The following is a 6,000-nucleotide window of genomic DNA, read 5'->3' as shown; positions in this document are numbered from 1 at the left end:
TATTTATTTTATTTTTTATTTTTATTTTATTTTATTTATTTATTTTTTTTTTTTATTTTTTTTTATTATTTTTTTTTTTTTATTATTTTATTTTATTTTATTTATTTATTTATTTATTAAATTTTTTTTTTTTTAGGTCCTAGCCACTGAAATCTCAGGAAATTAGGTGGCAGGACCTGCCAGAGTAACTTAAGTCTACTGGGTTCCTGGTCTGCCTCCACGGGGCAAAGGTGGGGCAACGTTGGGCCTCAGCAGGGGTCCAGCGGCTAAACGACCAGATGAACAACGGTACACGGCACTACACATATACAATATCCATACACTTTTAAATCTCTGGCATTTCCAGTGAACTGGTACACCCACAATGAAAACTACGCGGAGATGGGGGAAACCCCTGGTGCCGTCTGACACTAAATACACCTTACACCTTACACCTTACTACTACTATTGTATGTCTTCTCTATCTGGTTCTTTGTAGATTCAAAAAGGTTTCTTCAAAAATATTGGTTTCGGCTCTGGACATAACTTTGAACTAATTAGTTCCAGTCAAGGCATGATCGATTGTAATTGATCTGCGATTATACGGAATGCCTTATATGTGCCTTGATTATACGGAATTTCGTGTTTCCCTGACAATTTAGTTCTCTTCAAACTATATAACGTTGACGTATGTTTATTATCGGGACCTGTAGATCCTCACAGGATGGAAAATTCCTCGAAGATGAATTAGAATTAAGCCCACCCTAATGACTATCAGTAAAATTGATTTAACTAGTCCAATTACCATAAGAAACTCCTGGCTGAGTATGCAAAGACAAGCATAAAAGCAAAAAAAAAAAAAAAAAAAAAAAAAAGACAAGGAAGAAAAAAATAAAAAAATAAAAAAAAAACCACCGTCCAGTCTTTCTGCCTATGACAGTGTAAGTCTATGTGCTGTTAGTTAACTTTGATTATCAGCGCATATTCATTATTTAGTGGTTAGTTAGCAAATGCTCGTATAATGTTCGCCACTCTTGTCATTGTTCATAGAGGTCATTCTTTTAGAGCTCTTGCTGGTGCTTTTGTATTATTTGCAGGAATTGTACTTATATACTTCAATAAAATATCTCTCTCTCACCCAACCTGTGTTTTTGTAACTATCGCCTATTCTGTTTCAAGCACTCTATATTGATCTGATGTAATAAACGGATATTGATTGATTTAATCAAAGGAACCACCATCATCTGACAAATTTGCGCAATTTTTATATCTTTACAAAATTATTTCATCACCAACCATTTTTTTTTTGAATAAAAACACATTTGTGATTTCTTAAAAAAACTCTCAAAGATATCTCTGAGATTATCAAATGTGCAGCTTTTGGTTAATGTAACGTTAAATGTCAATCAACCACTTGTCAAGGAATTGTCTGCTTGGTTAAAGAATCCACGTGCCATATTTGGCTGTCTACCTTACTGCTTGTTGTGCACTTTCTAGTGTCCTACAGATATCGATTGTTTCCCATAAAGCATCGGAAGTGTGCTATAAATCCTAATTCATTTTGTTACGAGTGTGGGAGACACTGAAATCACAGTGGTTTATTCCATAGATTTAAGAAGGCTTGTGCTTTATGCTTTGAATGCAGCAGCCTAGAGAGAAAGTTGCTGGGGGTATCAAGAGCTGCTAGCAGTCATCATGGAACAAGTAATTACATGGCCTGTGTTAGAGTAACTAAGAGTAAGAACAAGTGCATGTATACTTGCACGTACACTAATGCTAGAAGTACAGGAAATAAATTTGATGAATTTGAAGTGCTGATCAAGGCATCAAAGGCAAATATTGTTGGGATATCAGAGACGTGGTGTCACACAGATATAAGCAGTGCAGAATTGGAATTTGGGGTGTACAATGTGTACAGGAGGTACAGACAGGGTAGGAAGGAAGGAGGGGTTATGCTGTTAGTTATAAGATCTAAGGAAGTGCATCTAGTTGACGTGGGTGGACAGTGCAATGTTGAGTCTGTTTGGTGTGACATAAACACTGGGAAAGGGAAAATGAGAGTAGGAGTGTGTTTTAGTCCTAATGAATCTGATGAGTACAATGAACAATTATACAGAGAAATAGAGTGGGCCAGTAAATCAGAATGTCTTATAATGGGGAATTTTAATTTTCTAGATATTGATTGGAACTTGTGGATTGGTCACTCCGCACACTAGCAAGACTTTTGTGGTTTTATTGGATGATTGTTTTCTACAGCAACATTTTCGAGGGGCAACCAGAGGGGGTAGTTCCCTTGATTTGATTATCAGCGGTGATGACTCATGCGTTAGGAATTTGCAGATAAAGGAACCACTAGGTGATAATGATCACAGTGTATCTGACCTACTAAAATGTTTTGTTCAGACGATCAAAAGTTCTTTTAGTCGTAAAAAAGGTCTCGTCCTTAAATTTATTACGGTTGCCAAGTGCTGCCAATACTTTTAGGTAGATTACTTATTAATTAGTATTAACACGCACGCTTCCCTTCTTGGGGGAATGTGCTTGGTTGGTTGTTGTAGGGTTTTAGGCGCAGCAGTAAACTAGAACGTATTGAGCAGTATATAATATGTCTGTAAATTCTATCGTCGATTTGCGATTTGCTGGACGAAAAAGTCGTTTCAGGGCATTACAACCATGCTATTCTTACCTTAAACCGACTAACTCAGCCACGTTGTGAAAAGGGCCCAAAAAAATTCCAACTCAGGTCTTTTCCACCCAATGTGTGGAGACGGTGATTATTCCATGTTACCCAAGAGGGCCAAACAGTGTGCGTGAGCAATGGAACGATTAATTTTTTAAATTTATGTACATTATCTGCCTGTCGAGAGGTTGATGGAAAAGAGTAACAGGGAACATTGGTACCCTTTTTCCATTTAAAAAAAAAACTGAAATTATGTCAATAAGAAATCAGTCAAACTGAAAAAGCAGTGGACAACTTGGAGCACTCAAGACACTTAATATTTTTAACACATCTATTTGGCAGGTCAGATAGATTGAATCACAGCCATAACCTGTGTATTGTATTGTGCATCATCGATTTCAGGAACGAGGCACGAAGTAGGACCAGTTAAGTTTATTCTGTTTGTAAAATGCTTCGGGTTTCTATTGATCTTATTGCCTTAGCAACCGCAAGGTTAACAACAACTGTGGCACCAATCACATACAAGTTCTTTGGCTGAACTGGAACGTATTGCTGACTTGATGAGGTTACAATACTTTCACAGCGGAAGAAATATTACATGCACGTGACTGAGATGATATCGAGAGCGAAATGCGTTTTATGAACATAATGATTTACTCTACTTCACAGTGTAATCTCGGTGTACAAAGGAGTCGAAAACGGGCTTGAATTTTACAGTCAGAAGACGGGAAAGAGAAAACTGTGAGTTGTTTGATTTTCTATACGTTTTTAATTGAGTGTGTGTGTGTGTGTGTGTTTATCTCAAGGAAGCATCGGCATCTCCTTAGGATGATACACATGCAAAACTAATTGGCCAGTAGGGAACATTTCATAATTATGAATGGGTACTCACTTTTTCTTAAGTAAAATGTTAAGATGCATTAATGGGGAGGGAGGAGGATTGCAGGAATATTAATTAAAAAATAAATACTATTACTTAAACTGGAGTGTTTCATTATATAATAATGGGTACCGGGTTCAAAGCCACAATTACGAAGTGGTGGTGTTCAGAAAGTTAAAAAGTTGCTTCAAATAATTTGTGAAAGTTCTCTTAGCACTCCTTATCTCTATAACTTACGCTGTTATTAGTTTAATATTAAGTATTATGGTGTGATATTAGTTTAGTATTTGAGGGAAAGAGCTGGGGAGTGTATTGATCCTGTGTGAGGCATCTTTGGATTGGACAAGTGGTAATGTATCGCCCATACATAAAAGTAGTTCTAAGAGTGAAGTTGATAACTACAAGCCGGTTAGTCTGACTTCAGTAGTAGGAAAAATCTTTGAGGCATTGATTAAGAGTGCAATCCAGGGACATTTAGATAGATATGGCATTCTGAACGATACACAAAATGGCTTAAATCATGCTTAACAAACTTGGTAGGCTATTTTGATACAGTTGCTCATGGATTTAGCGAATAATTTCGACATTGTTTATTTAGTTTTAGCAAAGCATTTCACTCGGTCGCTCATGAGACGTTACTGTTTAAGTTTGAATAGGTTGGGATTACTGGTAAGATTCTAAGATGGATTGCTGGGTGGTTGCAGAGCAGAAGGCAGAGGGTTGTGATTAATGGATAGAAGGCGTGATGTAAAAATTTGTAGATGACGTAAAGATTGGCAGAGTCGTTAATGATCAGAGCCGGGCAGCGCTCCTTCAGGATGATTTGAACAGACTTCAAAGATGGTCAGAGAAGTGGAAGCTATTTTTTAATGCTGCTAAATGTAATGTCTTACATTTGGCAACCGACAAATAAATTATACACTTGGTGGAGTTGGATTTAAAGTTGGAGGAAGAGGGGAATCTGGGAATTACAATATGGGTAGATATGAAGTTTTCTCAACTGTGTAAACAGACATCCAGGAAAACCCATGGTGTCCTATCGATGATTTATCGAATGTTATCCTATCGAGATAGGGAGGTAATAATCCCAAAGCATAAGGCAATTGTTGTTGTTGTTAAATTTGTTGGTGCATGAGCAACTTATAAGGCAATTGTAAGACCACATTTGGAATACTGTGTTCAAGTATCCCCTATTCATAAAGGGAGTTCAAAGGGTAACTACAGACCTGTTTAACTTCTGTTCCAGGGAAATTAATGGAGGCACAGGTTAAAGAAACATTGCAGGTTCATCTAGATAAGACTGCAGTAGTTCAGACACAACATGGGTTTGTTAAAGGAAAGTCTTGTCTGACTAATTTGATTGGATATTACGATGTGGTCACAAAAGAACTGGATGCAAAAAATAATTTTGATATCATATACTTGGACTTCAGGAAAGCTTTTGATACCGTTGCACGTCGAAAACTGCTATATAAATTGGAGCAGTATGGCATTAAGGGCAAGTTGCTGATATGGATAAAGGGATGGTCGAGTAGGAGAAGACAGAGAGTGATAATCAATGGACACTGCTCTTCGTGGATTAAAGTTATGAATGGAGTGTCCCAACGTTGGGTGTTGGACCCATTGTTGTTTTCTAAATTTAACAATGATATTGATGAAATTGTATCAGGCTTAATGTCTGCAGACGATACGGAGGTTTTCAGAGTTGTCAATGACAGTAATGACAGCACGCTACTGCAAAGGATATAGAAAAGTTGGATAGATGGGCTGAGAGGTGACACTGCAGTTTAACATTGACAAATGCAAAGTACTGCATATGGGTAGCAATAACCCCAGAGTAATCTAACAACTGTGTGGTGCTACACTCAGGGTAGTGGAGAATGAAAAAGACCTGGAAGTAATTGTGCAGTCAGATATGAAGTTTTCTGAGCAGTGCAGACAGGTGCCAGAGCAGATCATGGGGTCTTGTTAATGATATACAAGAATTTTGCTAGAAGGGATAAGGAGGTGATTATCCCCTTGCATAAGACAATGGTATCAGGCCACACCTTGAGTATCATACATGTCTGGAAGCCTCATTTTAGGAAGGATGTAAAGCTACTGGAACGAGTACAGAGAAGGGCAACGAAATTGGTGAGGGGGGGACAAAGGACTGTTCTTACCAAGAACGACTTATGTTCTGCAAACTGCAACGTCAGATCACATCGCACCTGCAAGGTGATCTGATTGAGGTGTATAAGGCCTTGAATGGTTTGAGCAAGCTCAAAGCTGATGGGATTTTTCATATTGCTCAGATTGCGCACTGAGGGTCATAAATTCAAATTGAGGAAAGACAGTTGTAGAATAGATGTGCAGAAATTTGCCTTTAGCGAGCGGGTGGTCGATTGTTGGAACAAACTTCCATCGGCTGTTGTGGAAGTTGATAGGTTAAATAAATTCAAGGAAGAACTGGACAAACGTT

At 37.8% G+C, this 6,000-nt stretch overlaps 1 protein-coding gene across 1 annotated transcript in view; it reads left to right on the top strand.

The window, feature by feature from the left end:
- Positions 1–3,278: 3,278 nt before the first annotated feature.
- The window catches only part of LOC150090200 (calpain-A-like), a 65,300-nt gene continuing 62,578 nt past the window's right edge, over positions 3,279–6,000 (top strand). Inside the window, exon 1 of the mRNA XM_090369012.1 lies at positions 3,279–3,400. The gene's annotated coding sequence lies outside the window, so the exon portion shown is untranslated. The remainder of the gene's footprint in view (positions 3,401–6,000) is intronic.

This window comes from Mastigoproctus giganteus, chromosome 2 (genome assembly GCF_048544385.1).
Source record: "Mastigoproctus giganteus isolate SK-2022 chromosome 2, ASM4854438v1, whole genome shotgun sequence".
NCBI classification, from domain to species: Eukaryota; Metazoa; Arthropoda; class Arachnida; order Uropygi; family Thelyphonidae; genus Mastigoproctus; species Mastigoproctus giganteus.
The sequence above is the reverse complement of the archived record's forward strand: the minus strand, read 5'-3'. Positions and strand labels throughout refer to the sequence as shown.